The sequence below is a fragment of the Lissotriton vulgaris genome, chromosome 7 (genome assembly GCF_964263255.1).
Source record: "Lissotriton vulgaris chromosome 7, aLisVul1.2, whole genome shotgun sequence".
Lineage (NCBI taxonomy): Eukaryota > Metazoa > Chordata > Amphibia > Caudata > Salamandridae > Lissotriton > Lissotriton vulgaris.
In genome coordinates this window covers 790244764-790267292 of record NC_141695.1, presented here as the reverse complement: position 1 = coordinate 790267292, position 22529 = coordinate 790244764, and the positions used below count along the sequence as shown (strand labels likewise).

General features: G+C 50.6%; 1 protein-coding gene across 1 annotated transcript in view; it reads left to right on the top strand.

Annotated features, from left to right (window-relative positions):
* Positions 1-22529, top strand: part of RNF213 (ring finger protein 213) — a 2876335-nt gene that overhangs the window by 2332039 nt on the left and 521767 nt on the right. The gene's annotated exons all lie outside the window — the stretch shown is intronic.

The following is a 22529-nucleotide window of genomic DNA, read 5'->3' as shown; positions in this document are numbered from 1 at the left end:
ACTTCCTCGCAACTTTGGACCTCAAAGACGCATACTTCCATATACCAATACATCCTGCTCACAGGAAATATCTCAGGTTCACAATACAGAATCAGCATTACCAATTCAAAGTCCTTCCATTTGGTGTAACAACAGCCCCGAGGGTGTTCACAAAATGCCTAGCGACAGTAGCTGCACATTTGCGAAGACAACATATTCACGTCTATCCGTACCTAGACGACTGGCTAATACAAGCAAAGTCCGCCCAGTAATGTGCCAGCCACATGTCCCGCACCATTCACCTCCTGCACAGTCTAGGCTTCACGTTGAACTACCAAAACTCTCATCTTCAGCCGTCCCATGTACAACAGTACCTGGGAGCAACAATAGATACTCTAGCAGCAAAAGCATACCCAAACACTGCAAGAATAAACAGTATACAACTGCTGCTCCAAAAGTTCAAGCCCCAGCACTCGCTCTCTGCCCGAGTGTTTATGCAACTGATAGGCATGCTGGCTTCGTGCATCTTCATAGTCCCTCACGCAAGACTACACATGTGTCCGCTACAAGAGTGCTTAGCATGGCAGTGGAACCAGGCTCAAGGACAATTGAAAAACCCAGTGTTGGTGACCAGTCGTGCATACAACTCTCTGCATTGGCGGAATCCACAAAACCTTTGCAAGGGACGACTGTTCCAAGAGCCTGTACCACAAATAGTATTGACGACGGACGCTTCCCTGATAGGATGGGGAGCCCATGTCCTTCAGTACACAGTGCAGGGCCTATGGACAACACAACAAAAGAAAATGCACATCAACTTGCTAGAGCTAATGGCAATTTTTCTGCCAATGAAAGCGTTTAAAGTACATTTATGCAACAAGACTGTGTTGATCCGGACGGACAACATGACTGCAATGTACTACATACAGAAACAGGGACTAACACACTCTCCACAGCTATCGCATCTAGCCCAAAGCATGTGGAAGTGGGACATTCAGAGAAACATTTTTCTCATGGCGGAACACCTCCCAGGCAAGGACAACCAAATAGTGGATCTGCTCAGCAGACACAGCCAACAGATGCACGAGTGGGAGATTCATCCCACAGTGCTACAACCATACTTCCAACAGTGGGGGCAACCAGAAATAGACCTGTTCGCCACAAGGGAAAACGCAAAATGCCTGTACTTTGCCGCCAGGTTTCCACATCCGCAGTCACAGGGCAATGCGATATGGATGAACTGGACAGGCAAATTTGCGTACGCTTTTCCCCCAGCACCGTTAATACCGCTAGTGGCACGCAAACTACGCCAGCATTCACTGACACTAATCCTGGTTGCTCCAACATGGGCGAGGCAACCATGGTACACAACTTTTCTAGAACTTTCTGTGGTGCCTCATCAAAGACTGCGGCTAACACACCCACTCTTCTCACTCAGAGCCATGGAGACATTCAGCACCCAGATCCGCAACAACTGAACCTTGCAATCTGGCTCCTGAAGTCGTAGAGTTTGGGTACCTAAACTTACCTCCTGACTGTATGATTATTTTGGTTGGTTGAAAGCTTTTATTCGATATGCAAGATATCTTGAAAGCAAACATACATATAAAAACAGCATTTCAAAACAGGAAATAGGCATGTCAACATTTAAATACTAAGACAATAAAAATAGGAAGTGACCCTAAATAAATTAGCTAAAAAGTCTATTAAATTGAAATTGACAGTCTCTTGCAGCGAATCAACCAGGAACGTTTTAAAAATTTGGAAACACCACACACAATTGGAGGGGAGGTATCAGTCAATAAAATACGTAGTGCAACTAAGTGCCTACGTGTTCCCAGACGTCTAAAAAGTGGTTTAAGCCAGTATCTCCTAGGATTATTATAGTCCGGGCACTCAAAAAAGATATGTGCTACCGTTTCCGGCCTAGATGGACAAAGGGCACAGAAGGGCGAAAGTTGAACGCCGGATTTCCATTTGGACACAAAGGCCCCGATCGGGAGGGTGCCTACCCTGAGCTTAATGTATAGAGCCCTATCTACTGGTAAGGTGATTAAGTTCAGGTAGGGTTCATAGGCTGGCACGTCCTTTATTTCCAGAAATGCTGCAGTCGAGTTACAATGGTTTGGGTTTCCGATACGTTTGCCAGAGACCCAGTCCCAATAAAGTTTTTTTGAGGTCCGCCTTTGGTGGAGCAGATTTTGTAGTCCAGCAGTCCCCCAAGCCCAGCTCCCCCAAGAGACTTTTGGTGTCCCTCAGCCACTTAATCTTGGCCCAGCCTCCCATGCTCATTACCTCTGCCAAGCCGTCGGCATAAGATTTTAACTCCGGCACCCTCCATATACGGGACCAAAGGAGCAGTGGTCGAAGGCGAGCCTGGTCTTTAATACTCTTGCAACCCACGTCCAAAAGCACCGGGACTGTCGGGGTACTCGTGGGGAGGGCTAGGAGGTCCTTCAAAAACTTGTTTTCAGCCTTGGATAGGGACTCTAGATTGCAATGGCCCCACAGCTCTGCCCCATACAATGCTGATGTTACGCCTCTGGCCTTGTAGATCTCGATTGCAGGTCTCACAGAATATTTGGGTGATGCTCGAAATTCCCTACGCAGAGCCCCCCCTACCTTTTTGTGATTCAGGGCCATCTTGTCAATATGGGAGGACCAATTCATGTTGTCAGTTATACGCAGCCCTAGGTAATCAAATTCTGAAACTTTCTCCAAGGGGACGGTGTTCAAAACAGGCGGGCGACCTAGTTTCCTTGGAGGATGTAAAATCAGATATTTAGTTTTGTCCACATTGATTACCAATCCTCTGGATAGACAAAAGTCCTGGAAGCGGGTCAATAGTTTCTGTAGCCCCTGGGGAGTTTTTGAAATAAGCAAAGTATCGTCTGCAAACAGCAGGGTAGGGATCCGTACGCCCCCCAGACAGGGTGCGTCCGCTGGTTCTTGCTGGAGGTGCTCAACCACACCATTGACGTACAGTGAAAATAGTGTGGGAGCTAGCACGCAACCCTGTCTAACACCCCTACAGACCGGGATCCTGTCCGTTGTTTCCCCATTTTTCCCCCAACGGACCTGGGCATGGTTACTGGTGTGGAGTTTGATGAGTAGGAACAGAATGTAGGGGGGCAGCCCCAAGCCCTGAAGTACCCTCCAAAGTTCCTCCCTAGGAACCAGGTCAAAGGCAGTCTTCAGGTCAATGAAGGCCAAGTAAAGACTGCCCTTGCCTAGTTCTACGACCTTCCAGTTTAGGAGTGCTAACCTGAAGACCTGCTCAATGGTGCCCGTTCCTGAATGGAAACCGGCCTGGAAGTCAGATAGCACTCTATTGTCGTCCACCCAGTGTAGAATCCTTCCCAAGATTGCCTTTCCTGCCACCTTTTGCGTGGAGTCGATCAGGCTAATTGGCCTGTAATTCCCTGGGCTATCTCTGCAACCCTTTTTATAAATGGGAACAACCACCGCCCCTCTCCATGAGTCTGGTACTGGGCCACCCTTCAAGATGTCATTTAGAAGCGCAGCGATTACAATGCCCCAGTCAGTTGGGTATGCACGCAAAAGGTCTCCTGGAAGCCCATCCGGGCCTGCGGCTTTCCGTGGTGCCACCCATTTAATAACCTCCTCTACCTCCCGTGCCGTAAAAAGATCAAGAGTGACATCCCCTAACGAGCCGGTGAAAGGGGCTGGGTCATTTAGGGGCCCTTCTACCGGAGCGTATAAGGCTCCAAAGTGTTTTGACCAGATCTAGGAAGGGATGTTACAAGTCCTCAGGGTCTCGTCAGGTCTGTTACGGGAGCCCACCAGATTCCAAAACCCTCTTGCGTCCTTATTTTAATGGCATCCAGTAAGTCCGCCCAGAACCTTTCCTCCCATTCCTTCTTAGCAATTTGTAGGGTCCTGGAGTAAGCCTTTCTCGCCTCCCTGGTCTTGATTTGCAATTTGGACTTGACTGCCTCTATCAGTCTAGTCTTCATCGCCCTACATGAGTGGGTATACCATCCCTTGACTTTTGGTTGCCTTTCTATGGTCCCTACTCTACTTGAGTGAGCAGTGAACAAATTTATTAGGGCCTCGGTAAGGTCGCTAAATACCCTGCAAGCCGCCCCCATCCTTTCCGTGGTGGTCCCCAGATTAAGTTGTGCTAGGGCTAGGAGATGAGTTATTGCTGCAACTTTCTCCTCAGAGAGGGCGAGTTTCGTCCACTTTATTCGCCTCCCACAAAGTGCAACTTGCGACTCACCCAGATCTGCTGTGGAGGAGGGAGCCGGGCCTCCCCTACCGGCTAACCACCAGGAGACTAGAGCGAGGGAGAGTAAGTTGTGATCACTCTCTACTGAGGTGACCACAACCATATCCCTCACCGAGTTCCACAAACACACATCAAGCAAGATGTAGTCAATTCTTGATGTGTGATTGGGTCTTTTGTAAGTGTGGGCCCCCCCCTTGTCCGACTCTGACCTCCCGTTAAGGGCCCTCAAATTGAACTCCATACTAAGGGTATGCATTTGCAGGGCCACCTCTGTCCACCTCTTGATGGGAGCTATTTCTAAGGCGGGGATCCCCCTCCTAGCGTCCTCCTCATCCTGATCCTGGGAGACGTCCGAGCCTAAAGGCTCGAATGTGCAGTTGATATCGCCGGCTACCAGGGTGCAAGCCTTGTATGGGGTTGATCTCAAGAGGCCCTCCAGAAGTGCAATTGTTGGGGACTGCCTTCCCCCCTTAGTGCCTCGTGCGTAAATATTGTAAATATTTAAAATAGCACGACCCCTGGAGTCCTTCAGGGTAATATTAAGGAGGTCCCGACAACCGGTCTGCTGCTCCACTATCCTACAATTCAATGAGGCAGCAGCCCAGATGAGGAGGCCACCAGAGGGGCGTCCCCTCCCCGATTCTGAGCATACTGCTGGAATAGAATAGGCAGAGTAACCCGCCTTATGGGTGTGCTCCGTGCTCCATGTCTCCTGGAAAATGCATATGGAATGGTCGTCCACCAATGCATTCCAGTCGGGCAATGTCCGCTTCCTTGAAATTCCAGCTACGTTCCAGCTGAGGACCTTAAAGACTGGGTCCGTCACAGCTGGGGCGCTACCGGATACAGGGTCGTGACAGGGGGCCACCTCTTGTGAATCCGCCAGTGTTCCACATAGACCAATGGATTCTTGGGTCTCTACCACTTCCACAACATCCGAATCAGAATGGATTTTAGATGGGGATGGGGATGAGGGCTGCACTATGGTAGGGAATGAAGACTCTCTCAGGTCCCCCTCTACCGTCCCTTCCTTACCCTCAAGTCAGTGTCCCCTAGAGCCCCAGGTCATCTCCGGCCATCCAGCTTGGGGATAGAAATGGGGCTCCACAAAATATCGTGGGCCTCCGCTAGGGCCGAAGCAAGGCTCCCTAATGACAGGCCTGAAGAGATTAACAACGGGCCTAGGGTAAAAGTAACTCAAATCCACTACTCTAACACCTGGACCAACCACCTCTTGGTTTTGGCCACAGATTATCTTCGCTACTCTATTGTCCTGGAAATTAATAATAATACAGTCTCCCTCCAATCGCTTTTTGCCCTGTCCCACCCAGCCTACCCTACGGACGCTGAGGATTAATCCATCCACACCTGTTGGAAGTGGTTTGTTTGTTTTTAACCAGTGGATGCTCTTATTTTTTAAGGTCTGGTGGGTCTCAATCTGATTAGCCCTCAGTGGGGGAACGTTGACAAGCACTACAACGTAGGGATGGCAATCAGGGGGAAGATTTACCGGGGGGCTCCGCGGGGTGGCCTTTGGGAGAGCAACTACAGTGGCGTCAGATGCCAGATTGCATCTGTCGACCTTGGCTGGCGGTGCTGCCACGACCCCCTTGGGATTGGCACCCGGCTGGGCAGTTTGGCTGCTCTTGGCCAAACCCGCACCTGCCGGTGTCTTTACCTGGGGTGTTTTCTTAGGCTGGTTCTTAGGGACCACGGGGGGGCTTTGTTTTTGTATGGGAAATATGAGGGACAGGACCTGGCTTAGAAGTGGGAGGGACCAGGGGGACAGAAGATGTGTCCCTGGAGGGTGTTGCCTCAGGGGGAAGGGTTGGCATTGGGACATCCTGCGCTGGGACAGTCAGTGCAGGCAATCCTTTTCCCATATTCCTACCCACAGGATCCTCACTTGCTCTAGACTGATGTTTAATCAGAGTCTAAAGTGAGAAAAAATTATCAAGAGTGGATTGTTCGAATTTGTCCACTCTCGCCCCCAAACCCTTAAGTTGATCCATCAACGGAGCCAATAGACTTTTAAACAGGTCCGTAATTATTTTGAGTGAGTCAGGTTCTAGGGGGACAGCTACCCTATCATGGGCATTAGGGTGTACGAGCAAAATGTCAGAAGTTACTCCCGTAACAGGAGGCTCCCCTACCCTACCAATGTGCGTTGGAGCTAGACCGTTTTCTGTTTTTGACCCAAAACCCCTTTGCCCCTGGTTTCTTGGACGCTTGTGGAGAGTGGTATGACTACCTTTGTGGGAACTCATAACCCTTTTCCTTTTCGCCTGTTTTGTAGTGCCTAAAGACTGGCTGGGCGATAGCGGCTCCACAGGGGGAGCCTGATCTAACGGTGGGGCAGTCTGGCTGATGCCGGGGCACGGTGAAGTTTGAGAAATTGTTTCCCCCGCCTCCTCGATACCACCCACCACTGGCAATAGGTCAGCAAGATTCTCTAGTCTATCTTTACTTGCTCCTATTACCGACAACCGGGGCTGCACTGGGGCATCTAAGGGGTGGGGAGAAGGAACCCATCCAGAAGTTGGGGACAAGGCCTGGGCCACAGCACCGAGGGAGGAGCGTCTAGCTGGTAGGTAGACCTCAGAGAGGCGACGTTCGGTCATCACGATCTCCTTCTCAATGACCGCTGCTACTCTGGTTATGAAGCGATCCATAGTTCCTATTGTAGAACTCCCAGATGCTCCACCCTCTCCCCCGCACCTGAGCAATTTCCTGGAGCGGGTAGACATAGTGGGGTATATTCCCTCTGCCACAGTCACGCAACCTACCAGAACCACAGGCAAGATGTTAGGGACGTGGCCCAGCCACAGACTGCCCGCCCTTTGCCCGGGCTTCGCTCGGCGTCCCGCTAAGCGTTAGGCGAGATATGAAATAGAGGGCGTTGCAGGCGGGGGCGTGTCTCGCTGGGGGCGCGGCCGTACACACCTGGGCAGTGCAGGGACTCCTGGTCTTCCGAGTCCCTGCTATTGCACGCCCTTGTAGTAGTCAAGTCCTGCTCCCTAGGACTCAGAGCGCCCAAGCAGCACCGCCCCTCGCTGTAAACCGCGAAGCAGCACCCGCGAAGCGGGTGCGGCAAGCTGCAGCGGTAAACAGCGGTAACCCAGGGGTTAAAGAGCGGGCTTCTCCGTGGGTCCTCCTCCAGCGCAGCTCCCAGGTCAGTGTTAGCGTTTTCGTGGCGTCCCAAGGAATACAGCAAACACACGCCTTTAATCTTGGCCAGGCAGGGGGCGTGTCTCGTTGGGGGCCCGGCCGTACACACCTGGGCAGTGCAGGGACTCCTGGTCTTCCGAGTCCCTGCTAGTGCACGCCCTTGTAGTAGTCAAGTCCTGCTCCCTAGGACTCAGAGCGCCCAAGCAGCACCGCCCCTCGCTGTAAACCGCGAAGCGGCACCCGCGAAGCGGCACCCGCAAAGCGGGTGCGGCAAGCTGCAGCGGTAACCCGGGGGTTAAAGAGCGGGCTTCTCCGTGGGTCCTCCTCCAGCGCAGCTCCCAGGTCAGTGTTAGCGTTTTCGTGGCGTCCTCCTTGATAATGATTATTATCAAGGAGGCAAGAATACCTACTACCAGAGCATGTTACGCTACAACGTGGAAGCGTTTTGTCATTTACTGTAATAACAATGACATAAACCCACTAGATGCTTCAACGCAAAATATCATTTGCTATCTTTTGCACCTACATTGTTGCAATCTAGCTTATTCATCTATAAGAATACACTTAGCTGCCATTGCAGCTTATCTTTAGAACAGGCAGTATCTTTCGCTGTTTAGAGTGCCTGCAATTAAAGCATTCATGGAGGGACTCAAATGAATTATCCCCCCAAAACACCCACCTTCACCTAAACATCGTTTTAACCAGACTAATGGGACCAGCATTTGAACTGTTGCATTCATGTGAATTACAATTTCTAACATGGAAGGTGGCTTTTCTTGTAGCGATTACTTTGCTTAGAAGAGTTAGCGAGCTGGAAGCCCTAACTATTCAAGAGCCATTCATCCAAATACATGCAAATAGGGTAGTTCTTAGAACAAACCCTAAATTTATGTCAAAAAATGGTATCCCATTTTCATATCAATCACACAATAGAACTGGCAGTGTTTTTTCCAAATCCACAGTCGGTACCTGAAAGGGCGCTACACACACTAGATGTCAAGAGAGCTCTTCTATAGTACATTGATAGAACTAAGGATTTTAGGAAAACTAAACAGTTGTTTGTTGCCTTTTCACCACAACACAAAGGCAACCCCATTTCAAAATCTGAGTTAGCCAGATGGATAGTTAAGTGCATTCAAATATGTTATCTAAAGGCAAAACGCACTTTAACAGTTCCCCCAAGAGCGCATTCTACATGCAAACTAGGGGCATCCATGGCTTTCCTAGGAAACATTCCTCTAGAGGAAATATGTAGAGCAGCCACATGGTCTACCATACATACTTTCACAAAACACTGTTGTGTAGATGTACATTCCAAACAGCAAGCTGCTGTAGGACAGGCTGTTCTAAAAACTCTGTTTCAGACTGCTGCAGCTGGCACAGGTAGCCACCCCTAAGGGAGAGACTGCTGTACATTCTATGCACAGATATGAATTCAGCAGCCCACATACCTCGAATGGAATATGCTACTTACCAGTATGCATCTGTTCTTGGCATGTAGGGCTGCTGACATTCAGATCGCACACCCTCCTTCCCGGTGCCTGTTGCAGCTGTAGCATTCATTCTTACTTTCTTGCATGGACATCTCTTACTGTACCATACTCCATCTCTGCCACAATGGCGAAAAACAATCTGAGGATGGAGAGGATGCCCATGCGCACTGTAGTCCAAGGGAGGAGCGACCTATCTCGTGATACTTCGAAGACTATTCCAGGACAACAATGTGCAATCATCCGGACCCAACACTAGGCGGCGATCTATGCACAGATATAAATGTCAGCAGCCCTACATGCCAAGAACAGATGCATACTGGTAAGTAGCATATTCCTTAGTGATCAATAAAGATCTCACAAAATATGAAGAATATGTAGTAATAAGGCATGTATAGACTATGCCAGAGGCAATTTAAAGCCCCAGTTCTGTTGTTTCACCATAATTGACACAAATGAAACTATTAATCAAAGGGGTTTTCTCTATTTTGTTTCAGTCATGATCAGGCTTTTGGTGAGTATTCTTAATCCATCCAACCTGCTGCTAGAACAGAGCAGGTAATCTGTAAAGCCTACTTGGTCTTTGGACCTCTGGTCCCTGTGATAGCAGGCCTGTGGAACACTGAACTTTCCATGATTCAGTATTTTAATGAAACCAATAGATGCTTGTAGTAATAATTAGCCCAGGCACCTCAAATATTATAAAATAAATTGTATTATACATTGTTTATGTACATGCATCAGAAAATAATGTGAGTGTGTGTGAACAACGTCACAGCTGCGACTGAAACGCGTATTGGCAGATGAGCAAAAAATGAAAAATACTTACAGGTAAAGATTGTCCCTTGGAGTATGTGAGGAGTAAAACGGGAGGCAGATATATATATATATATATATATATATATATATATATATATATATATATATTGATTACCAATCCAATTCCCTCTGATGAAAGGAAGGCACTGACACCGTGACTTTGACTCAAGGAAAGATTTAATCCGACATGCTGCACAGACGCGTTTCGGCGGAAGCCTCCGCCTTGCTCACTTAACTCTGCTGTAATTGGCATACGTTTTTATAGTACATTGCATGCTGACACATCACGAACAGACTATACGTCATGATTGGCTATTCATCGTTATGGCAACCAGTGAGTCATGGATGAACACATTACTAGCATAGACACAGAAGAGTCTGTAGTTTAAAGACAAAACCGTCATGGTTACAATTTGTCCACTACGGACGTTTGACACATTGCAATTGTTAACGTTATCATCACAAAATTATATACATAACTAACTAGTATGAGATATTTGTGCTTTACTGTATATATATGTATATGTACTATATATATATATTATATTTTTTTTTTTACACACACACATACATTACACGCATGTATATATGCAGACATATACATACACACACATATATACATACATATATGTATATCTGAACGAGACACATTAGTGATAGATTCCTTACCTTAGAATATCCCCAGTCGTCAGGCTGGTCCCGGAAAGGTTTGCTAGTAGTACCCATGCGCGTCAGCGGGTGGCATCGTACGGCTCCGCGCCAGTCGTTGGCGTCATATGGGGCGAGATGACGTCACGGAGACTACTTAGGCGTCACCTATGCGTCAGTTCTTTATTTTTCTGTGCTAGTACGCGCACATCCGGTTAGATCTCGTACCCTGGTCACTTTTTGACTATCTTTTTTGGGACTTTTGTCTCTTGTTGGTCTTCTCTGGTGCGTAGGGGTGCCCAGTTTTAAGTCCTGTGGGCCCTCTACACACTGTGGTAGCCCAATACTACCTACTCCACATGGTATTCAATGACAGGCCGAAGGTACTGCCATTTCTTAGTGGGACCCTACTAAGTACAGAATCGTAGCCTCATCGGTCTCCTGCCGTGATGAGCACCTCAAATGTAAGTACCCTCGCCGTTAGACAGGAGTCACCAGTACACCTACCCGCACGGCACAATGGTAATGAGGAGCCGCTCCCGCTGCTCCTTCGGAGCCTGGGAGTCCCACGGCCAACCCGGGTCCATCAGCAACTCCCGCACAGGTGCAAGAGTTTCTTGCTGCCTTGGGAACCGCCTGTTTAGGCCTCAGGCTTCCGCTGGTGCGCCTTTGTGCCCTGCGGTCCCATGTAAGGATCCTGCTGGACCGTCAACACCACCGGCGGCTCCGGCCCGCAGGATCCTTCGCCGTCGGCTCCGGCACCGAGAGGTCCTCCGCTGTCGGTTCCTACCGCAGCGCTGCCCTCAGCTCCGCCCGAGGCACTGCAGTGGATGCCGCTGGTTCTGCCTCTGCCTCGGTTCCAGGACAGTTTTGACCCCGCCTGAGGTCCAAATTGGGAAACGGCACCGGTTCGGCCCTAGTCGGGCCGGTCCCGGCGCCGTTTCCGCCGCGGTGTTTCTCCCCCGACCCCTGCCATGCCGCTGTGGTGTGCACCGCACACGGCGGAGGCTGAGGATTTTTGGGAGGGGTCGAGGACCCTCTTTCTCGTCAGTGCGACTCCGAGCAGGATTGGGCGGACGACTCTGAGGAGGCCTTCGACCTCAACGTCTCCTCTGACCTGGGGTGTACCCCTTCCCGTCCACTATGGAGGAAGGTGCCTCGTATACGGTGGTGCTCCATCAGGCAGCTGAGGTCCTTAACCTTGATCTCCCTATGGTGGCCCTGAAAACTAATCTCCTCACTGAAGTGCTCCAGTCGTCGTCCACTTCATTGGAGCCACTGCTACCGTTCAATGACGCCCTCACTGATGTCTTGATGGTCACTTGGTCACGGCCAGCCACAGGGGCGCCTGTGGATAAGCATGTCGCCAGGCATCATCGCCCGGCGCAGGGTGATCCTGCCTTTCTGACCACTCATCCTACACCTGAGAGTCTGGTCATTCAAATTTCGACATCCCACAGTGCCTTCCCCACGGCGCTCCGGATAAGGACCGTAAGAAGCTGGAGCAGTTCGGCAAGCGTTTGTTCTCGTCGGCCAGCCTAGGGCTGCGTTTGGTGAACACTGCATGTCTATTGGGTCGTTATTCCCACACTGTGTGGGATACCATTGCATAGGTGTTGCCTAGTGTCCTGAAGAGGTCCAGGCTGTGCTGTCCCAGGCTTTGGCCGAGGGTAAGGACGCAGCTACATTTGCCATTCATTGTGGCTTATATACCGCGGACTCTCGGTATGGCGATTTCCACGACTGTGGCACTTCGTCGCCACACCTGGTTGAGGTCTACCGGGTTCTCCCCGGATGTCCAGAGCTCGCTCATGGACATGCCCTTCGATGGCACTCGCCTGTTTGGTGATAAGGCCGACAGTGCGCTGGAGCGTTTTAAAGACTCTCGAGCTCCTACCAAGTCCTTGGGCCTTTCCGCCACGCGCCCGGCCACGTCTACTTTCCATTCCTTCGTGGCCAGGGAATGGGGGCCCCTGCTCATTTGTTCAGTCAAAAGCCTGCTCAGAACCAAACTCAGCATGGTCATGGAGGCCGCCTTGGTGGCTCATGGAGTCGCCGTGAGGGCCAGTCCACCTCCGCCCCCACGACAACCGCCTGGAAGCCCTCCTAGTCTGAGCTTCGGGGCTTACCCCACTCCGGTGGGTGGCAGGATTCGTCATCACCTTCATCCCCATTGGCCTTCTGTCACTTCTGACAGGTGGGTGCTGCAACTCGCCCGGAAAGGTTACTACCTCCCCTTTCAGTCTTACACACCCCCATCCCCCCCCCTGGCCATACCACCTCAGTTCCACTGCATGTCGGGGGATCACTTTGCGCGCTTCTCCAGCAGGAAGTCATGGCCCTCTTGGCCAAGGGCGCCACCGAGCGTGTCCCTGGGCCAAAAGTAGGGTGTGTTTTTATTCCTAATACCTTCTGGTCCCCAAGAAGGACAAGGGGGGCTTGCACCCCATTTTGGATCTCAGGAAAGGAGAAGTTGAAGATGTTGACTTTAGCTCAGGTCTTGACTGCCCTCGACCCTGGAGACTGGATGGTAGCGTTGGACATGCAGGACGCATATTTTCACATCCCCGTCCTGCCGGCCCATCGACGTTACCGGTGGTTCACGGTAGGCCAGGAACATTTTCAATTTGCTGTGCTCCCCTTCGGCCTTAACAGCGCCCCTCGTGTGTTCACGAAAGTGATGGCTGTGGTCGCAGCTCATCTGCGCAGGTCAGGGGTGTCAGTCTTCCCCTACCTCGACGACTGGTTGTTGAAGGCGGCTCGCCCCAGGCTGTTGTCACCCACGACCAGACTACGGCTGACCCCCTGCATTTGCTGGGGTTCTCCATCAACGTGCCGAAGTCGCACCCGAGTCCCTCTCAGAAGCTCCCCTACATCGTAGCGGTTCTGGATTCGACGCAGTTCCGGCTTTATCCTCCTGAGCAGCGAGTCTGGGATTTTCAGGCTATGATTCCGATCTTTCATCCTCTATTCTGGGTTTCGGTCTGGATAACCCTCCGGTTCCTGGGCCTGATGGACTCCTGCATCCTGCTAATGCAACATGCCAGATGGCATATGCGGGCTCTGAAGTTCCAGTGGGCACAACATCAGGGCAACCTGTCCGATCACGTCCAGATGTCGGAGGGCACTGCAGAACAATTGCAGTGGTGGCTGACGAATCACGATTGGGTCAATGGCAAATCCCTCTCCCTTCCCCAACCGTAGCACACTTGGGAGAGGCGGAGATCAGAGGCCTCTGGTCTCCGGCGGAGTCCCAACTCCATGTCAATCTTTTGGAGCTTTGGGCGATCGCACTGAAGGCATTCCTTCCCTCTGTCAGGGGAAGTGTGGTGCAGGTGTTCACGGACAACACCACTGCCATGTGGTACTGCAACAAACAGGGCGGGGTGGGGTCCTGGACTCTACATCAGGAGGCTTCGCGCCTCTGGACGTGGCTGAAACATCAAGGCATTTCCTTGGTGGTTCAACACCTGGCAGGTTCTCTGAACGCCAGGGTGGACAAACTCAGCCGCCAATGCTTGATGGATCACGAATGGCGCCTGAACTCGGACGTGGCGCAAGGTTTCTTTCTGCAGTGAGGAGAGCCTTGGTTGGATCTATTTGCCACCGAAGAGAACGCGCAATGTCATCAGTTATGCGCTCTGGAATTTCCAAGGCGTCACTCGCTCAGCGACACTTTTCAACGTGAGTGGAGTTGCGGTCTGTTGTACGCCTTTCCGCCTATACCACTTCTGCCCAGAGTGCTGAAGAAGATTCGGCGCGACCATGCCCAAGTCATTCTTGTGGCTCCGGATTGGGCTTGAAGTTACTGTTATCCCGAGCTACTCAACATGCCGATCGATCCCCTGATCCGACTGCCTCTGCGGGAGGATCTTCTGTCACAGCAGCAGGGGACGGTCCTCCACCCGCACCTGTCCAGCCTCCACTTCCATGCGTGGAGAATGAGCTGCGACAGTTGACAGCTTTCGATCTTCCTCCCGAAGTCTGTGATGTCATTTTGGCAGCCAGGCATCCCTCCACAAAAATGGAATAAGCCTGCAGGTGGACAAGTTTGTGGCATGGTGCACAGCTAAAGCTGTGGATCCCCTTTCTGCCCCTCTTTCCGAATTCTTTCTGTTCCTTCTTTCTTTGGCCCAGCAGGGCTCTGTTTTGGGCACTATCAAAGGTTATCTTTTGGCCTTCTCTGCCTTTCTACAGCTTCCAGAACAGCCCTCTCTTTTTAAGTCCCCAGTTGTTAACCGTTTTCTGATAGGCATTATGCACACGTTTCTTCCCGTGCCGTTCATCATGCCTCAATGGAACTTAAATCTTGTCTTGACATATCTGATGTGGGTTCCCTTTAAGCCCCTTCATAACTGTCCCTTGCGTCTTCTCACTCTCAAAACGGCTTTCCTGGTAGCTATTACCTCTGCCAGAAGAGTGAGTGAGCTCCAGGCTCTTTCTTCCAAGCCTCCCAAAATGTGCTCTCTTGTTCTATCTGAAAACACAACAGTGGATGGACAGAATGCAGAACAATGCCATACATTCACCTAGTACAGAGATCTGGGCCTAAATCCATCATTTTTATGCTGACCATGCCATTCCAGTTTGGACCCAGTCTTATACAAATCAGTCTTGACCCTGTGCCTCATGGGAACAGTCCAGCCTGAACTGCCAAGCCAAGTTTTCCTTGGACTGGAAACAAGCATCCAAGGACCAGTTTCGGGGTTTCACCCCCTTCAGCCAGGATAGCTTGATTCCAGTGGCATGGGGAGCATGGGATTCACGTCTGAGCATACCCGTCCCACTCGGGGTGACAAATGCAAAAACAAAAGTTGATGGACAGAATGCAGAACAATGCCATATATTCCACCCAGAACAGCGATCTGGGCCTAAATCCATCGTTTTTTTGTTTGCTCACATGCCATTCCAGTTTGGACCCAGCCTTATACAAATCAGTCTTGACCCTGTGCCTCATGGGAACAGTCCAGCCTGAACGGCCAAGCCAAGTCCTCCCTGGACTGGAAACAAGCATCCTAGGACCAGTTTCGGGGTTTCACCCCTCTTCAGCCACGATAGCTTGATTTCAGTGGCATGTAGAGCCAAGTTTGTGGCATGGTGCACAGCTAAAGCTGTGGATCCCCTTTCTTCCCCTCTTCCCGAAGTCCTTCTGTTCCTTCTTTCTTTGGCCCAACAGGGCTCTGCTCTGGGCACTTTCAAAGGTCATCTTTTGGCCATCTCTTCCTTTCTACAACTTCCAGATCAGCCCTCTCTTTTTAAGTCCCCGGTTGTTAACCGTTTTCTGAAAGGCATTACACACAAGTTTCTTCCCGTGCCGTTCATCATGCCTCAATGGGACTTAAATCTTGTCTTGACATATCTGATGTGTGCTTCCTTTGAGCCCCTTCATAACTGTCCCTTGCGTCTTCTCACTCTCAAGACGGCTTTCCTGGTAGCTATCACCTCTGCCAGGAGAGTGAGTGAGCTCCAGGCTGTTTCTTCCAAACCTCCTTTCCTTTCTGTTCATCTGGACAAGGTGGTTTTAAGGACCTGTCCTTCCCTGCCAAAGGTTGTCACGCCCTTCCACATCAGGCAGACCATCACTTTGCCCACCTACTAACGAGGAAGAGAGGCTTCGCCGTCTGGATCCAAAACGTGCGCTCTCGTTCTATGTGAAACGCACAAATCAGTTCCGGGTGGATGACCAACTCTTTGTTGGCTACGTGGGCGCCAAAAAAGGTCAGGCCGTGCACAAACGGACCATCTCCCGGTAGGTCGTTCTCTGCATCAAGGCCTGTTACTCGTTGGCTAAGAAGGAGCCTCCTGTAGGGCTGCATGCCCATTCCACCAAGGCAACAGCAACCACTACTGCCTTGGAATGCGGCGTTCCCTTGCAGGACATTTGTCAGGCAGCTACGTGGGCCTCGCAGCATACGCTTACCAAGCAGTATTGCCTTGACAGTCCAGTCCGAAGAGACTGCTTCTTTGGCCATTCTGTTCTCCATGACTTTCTGGTGTAATCTTATTCGCAGACCCACCCCGCGGTTTGTATTGCTGGGGTATCTATTCTAAGGTAAGGAATCTATCACTAACGTGTCTCTTTCAGCAGGACCACACTGGGAACCAAAACCGGCCCTGGCAAAGTGCTCTGCCGGTTCCTCCTCCCCTCCCCCCGGAGGGTTTTGGGTGCTGCTGAGCTCCTTGCCAGGGCCGGTTTTCGGCCGATTTTGTTACAGGGCCAATTTTGCAGCTATGCCCTCAAAAAAGGCTTCGGTCACACCCTCACCTTCGGACCCGGGTGCACACGAGAGACTGCTTCCCAAGCCCTGCCTTTGGGCCCGGCAAAGAAGCCTACTAAGCCTTCAGGCGGCTCTGGCTCGAGTCAGCCTATTCCCGGTGCCGATCCCACACAGACACCGAAAAAGAAGCCATCTTCCTCAGCCACGCCGACCGCTGCTCCGACACCCAAGCACTCGGCGCCGAAGACTGGCATCGGATCATCGATGCCAAAACCGCACTCGGAGCCGAGTAAAAAACCGCCTGAAGGTCCCGACTCACACGCTTCGGAGCAGAAAAAACAGGTTCCAGTAAAAGACATTTTGAAAGGTCATAGTTCCAAGCCAAAAGACCCTAGTCCAGCTACCGAGTCGGTGCCGAAAAACCTCCAGAACAGAAAACTTCCACGCTGAAGGATCTGCCCTACACAGAAGAGTTTTTACACCAGATCCTACTCGAAAGACTCTTGTAAAGGATCCTAAGACTGGCCAACTAGCTCTTAGCTCCAAAAAGAGACCACTAGAGGCGCCTGCAACTCCTCCTCTTCCAAAAAAGAAAAGAGGCATTGCAACCTCTCCATTGAGGGTCCCTCCTCCAACACCTCCCCATACTATTCCTCCTCCTACACCTCCTCCACCACATCATTCGCCTACACCATCCACCAATCCGGATGATGACACAGGCGGAGGTGCACATAACCCAGTAGGGACCACTAGTCACCCTGTAGCCTAATCCATGGGATGATTATAACAACCCTGATGTGTCATATGTCCCTCAAGACCATGGGGTTGACTTGCACACCGATGCTGTGGAGGAAGATTTCTCATTGGAGACTTTTGATACTACACAAAGGTCCGCTGCCATTTTGCCAATGCTTAAAGGGGTCATTAAGCAAGCAACAGAGGTATTTGAAGAACCTGTCCGGGGTCGGGTCCTCAACCCTTGCATTGTGAAAAAATACAAAGCTGCCCCTACAGATCCAGTTTACATTAGAGGTCCAGCACCACTAGATTTATTAGTAGTATATAATGCACGTAAACGTCCTAATTCACAAACATCAGGTGAGGCCTCACCACCAGATAAGGAATCTAAACTCCTTGACGCCTCTGGTAAGCGCACAGCGTCACAGGCAGCTAACATATGGCTCATTGCCAATACTCAAGCGCTATTGGCACGATATGACAGGGCACATTATGATGAACTAGAATCCATAATGCTGCATCTACCAGATAAATATAAAAACTGGGCCAATGAACTCATACAGGAAGGTAAAAATATCACCAATACTTCCATTTGTTTTGCCCTAGATGCTGCAGATACTGCCTTAAGGGCAATTAATACTTGTGTCCTTCTGCGTAGGAATGCCTGGCTACGAATTTCAGGTTTCAAACCTGAAGTGCAAAATTCCATCCTCAATCAGCCATTTGATGAGCAACACCTATTTGGCCCTAATGTCGATGTATCTTTAGAGAAAATTTAAAAAGGCACGACACAGCTAAATCTGTGGGAGCCTTGCAATTGCAAGCTCCCAGACGTTCTTTTCCTCGCTCATCATATAGAGGCAACACAAGAGGCTACGCCTCTGATAGCCCCTCCACTTCCTATAAAACCCCTAATCATTCCACATTGACTAAGGGCTAAGAAAGAGGGGGTTATAGGGGTAACAACAACAAGGGCAGAGGCAAAACCCACAACTCCCGCTCTGCCTCCACCCCTACCCAATGACTTTCCTCCGCTTCCCCCCCCACCTTTCCACTCCTGTGGGGGAAAGCCTACAACAATTCCTTCCTGCTTGGACCAACATCACATCAGACAAGTGGGTGCGACAAAATATTCAATCAGGTTACTGTCTAGACCTAACATCTACCCCCCCCAAACATACCACCCAAACAGCGTCCAATGTCACAAGAGCATCTATCACTGCTAAAGCAAGAAGTACTATCCTTGATGGAAAAAAGTGCAATAGAACCAGTTCCTCTGCAACAACAAAACAAAGGAGTTTACTCACTATACTTTCTTACCCCAAAGAAGAACGGCTCTCTAACGCCTATTCTACACCTCAGACCGCTAAACATATACATACAGTCAGACCACACTTCAACAAGTCCTTCCTCTCCTGTTACTAAACGACTTCCTTGCTACTCTAGATCTCAAGGACGCATACTTCGACATTCCCATTCACAAAGCTCTATGGAAGTATCTCAGATTTGTAATAGACGGGCAGCACTATCAATTCAAAGCATTCGGAGTTACAACAGCACCAAGGGTATTCACAAAGTGCCTAGCAGGAGTGGCGGCACATTTACGAAGACAGCACATCCATGTCTTCCCGTACCTCGACGACTGGCTCATAAAAGCCAGCTCATTCAACCAGTTTGCGGAACACACCCATGCCACCATCCATCTGCTTCACAACTTGGGGTTCACAATAAACCACACCAAGTCTCATCTGCAACCATCCAAAGTACAACAGTACCTCGGTGCCACAATAAACACCTCAACAGCGCTAGCTTATCCAACTCCAGTAAGGATAGCCAGTATGCAAACCCTTCTCACAAAGTTTCAGCCACAACACTGCCTTCCAGCAAGAGTGTTCATGCAACTCATAGGGATGATGGCCTCTTGCATTTTCATAGTGCCCCATGCAAGACTTCAAATGCAACCTCTTCAAGAGTGCTTATCACGTCAATGGAACCAGGCTCAAGGTCAATTAACAGACCTAGTGTTGGTAGACGGTCGGACTCATCGCTCTCTGCAGTGGTGGAACTCCAAAAACCTTTGCAAAGGGCGTCCGTTCCTAGAGCCAGTTCCTCAAATAGTCTTCACAGCGGCAGATCGCTCTCCGGCTGGGGGGCCACCTACTGCAACACACCATGCAAGGCAGGTGGACACCACAACAAAAGTTACTCCTTATCAATCACCTGGAGTTATTAGCTATATTCCTAGCACTGAAAGCTTTCTAAAAGCAAGAATTAAACCTGGCTGAGTTAGTCCGCACGGACAACATGACAGCCATGTATTACATACAGAAACAGGGCGAACACACTCCCTGCAACTCTCTTAACTAGCACAGAACATATGGCGGTGGGCTATACCTCAAAACATATTCCTTCTAGCCCAGCATGTTCCAGGAGTGCAAAATACCATAGCAGATCTGTTAAGTCGTCAGACACAACAGACCCACGAGTGGGAACTTCATACGCAATTTCTTCAACCATTCTTTCAGATGTTGGGACAACCTCAGATAGACCTCTTTGCCACCCACGAAAACGTCAAATGCCCAAGCTTCGCCGCCAGATATCCACACCCACTGTCCAAAGGCAAGGAGATATGGATGAACTGGTCAAACAGATTTGCGTACGCTTCTCCACCTCTACCACTCATGCCACTAGTAGTATGCAAACTACAGCAGCATTCTCTGACTCTCATCCTAGTTGCTCCAACGTGGGCCGGACAGCTGTGGTACACCACACTGCTACAACTGTCTGTAGTATTGCATCAAAAATTATACCTGTCTCCACACCTTTTAACACCGAACCATGGAGAGTTCAGACACCCGGACCCAGCTCAGCTCAACCATGTACATCTGGCTCCTGAAATCCTAGAATTTGGATATCTTAACCTTCCTCCAGACCGCATGAATGTCATAAAAGAAGCTAGACGTTCAACAACTAGAGCATGTTATGCAGCTAAGTGGAAACGCTTTGTGATATATTGTCAACACAAAAACATTAATCCCCTAGACGTGTCTATTCAACACCTCATAGGATACTTATTGCACCTCCAAAGACGTAACTTCGCCTACACTTCTACTACATCATCTTGCTGCAATAGCAGCATATCTGAAAATCAGACAGCATCTATCTCTGTTCAGAGTGCCTGCTATTAAAGCCATTATGGAAGCCCCTAACAGAATAATTCCTCCCAGAGTACCACCTTCACCTGTGTGGAGTAGATCGCCACCTAGTGTTGGGTCCGGATGATCGCACATTGTTGTCCTGGAAGAGTCTTCGAAGTATCCTGAGATGGGTGGCTCCTCCCCTGGACTACAGTGCGCATGGGCATCGGCTCCATCCCCAGATTGTTTTTTTCCGCCATTGGGTTCGGATGCGGTCTCGACGTCTCCGTCGGAACCGAATAAACATCAATCTTAACGGCCAAAAGGCTTTGGGTTCTTTACGTCGGTATTGTTTGCGTACGGTCTCGAGTTCTTCCGTCTCTCGGAGCCGGAATCAGCGGAGTTTTTACTACTCTTCGGACATCGAGGCCTTCTCATCGCGACTCGACACCAAGTTCCCAACATGGAGCGGAGTCCGTTTAAGCTTTGTCCGCTCTGTGGGTCCAAATACCCACATATAGACGTGCACCCGGTCTGTAATAAATGCCTTTCGCCAGACCATGACGAAGGAAGTTGCAGGGCCTGTGTGAGTTTCAGGTCGAAGAAGACTCTCACGATTCGGCGCGCGGTGCGCCTTGTGGCCAAACAGGCGGCCCCGGATCCAGAAAACATATTCGACGACCAAGAAGAGGAGGGCCAGAGCCATCATCTTCAAATCTCCCCGCCTGAGACGGAGGTCGAGGCTGATCCGGAATATGACGACGACGGAGTCGTGGGTCAAGGCCTTGAATACGTCGACGAGGTAGGAGACGACGATATGGTTTATGGGGCCGCGGAAGATAGCTCAGGGGACGAGCTATGCCCCGAAGTTGACGGACATCAGGAGAGGGTCGCGGGATCGCCTGTCGGCCTTACCCAAGACCCTGTAGCGCAAGCCACGGCCCCGCCAGATGGCCCGGCCACGGACATACTTGCTGCGCCGAGGGTTTCGAAACCGAAACTGAAAGCAACGGTCTCGACAGCACCTAAAATGGCCGACCCGAAACCGAAACCGAAAGTTAAGGACTCAATCGTCCCTAAGATGGCGGTCGTAACAGCAAAAACAAATAAACCGGCAGCCTCATCGACTCCGTCGACCTCAGGTCCGCAGAAGTCGAAGAAACACGGCGATTCCACAGGGTCAAAATCGGCGCCGGAGGAGAGATCCTCTAAGAAGGGTGGCACGCACAAGACAAGCGCGCCGGCGCCGGCAAAGCCAGCCAAAGCAAGCGGCACTGCCCCGGCTCCAACGGGGACATCTGCGCATCGCTCCAAGGACTCGGGGTCGGCGCCGTCCATCCCTCCAAAAGACCAACAGAACGTCGCATCCGAAGGCAAGGCCACCTCGTCGGTGCCAAAGACATCGGTCACCGACGCATCTCTCGTTGCTTCTTCACTACAAAGAATTAGGGAGAAGGCTTTTTCTTCGTCGACGCCAACGCCATCGACGCAGAAGGTGGCAGACGTCCCGGTCAAGCCCGCTAGTAAACTCCTCTTCCTTCTACCGCCAAAAGTGGTGCCGAAGGCCTTTTCATCGAAATCGACGCCAAAGAAGTCGGAATCTTCGACGGCAGGGGTATCTTCGGGTCAGGTGCTCGACCCAGAAGAGGATTCGGAGTGTTTCATAGACGCGGACACAGGGAAGTTAACCCTTTACAAAAGGAAAATCACTTCGCAGCCAGTGGAATCCTATGTCATCCCCCTAAAGAAGAAAAAGTTTCCACAGGACGCCTCAGGCCTCATGGAACCTATTCAGCCTCCTCGGGGAAGGAGCCCAACACCGTCTCCAGACCATTCCGAAAGTGAGGGCTATGGTGAAGACGAACAATACACGTTCCCAGTCAATGAACCTGATGCACAGCCAGATTCATATGATGCCATTGGGGACCAAGGCACCCAAGATGTGGGACAAGACCCACAGACTTTCAGTACACGTGCATCCCCTACAGAGGATTCTGCAGGTTTTCATGCACTCATTGAGAGGGCAGCTGCTAATCATGATGTGGACATGCATGCTGACCCAGTTGAGGAAGACTTTCTA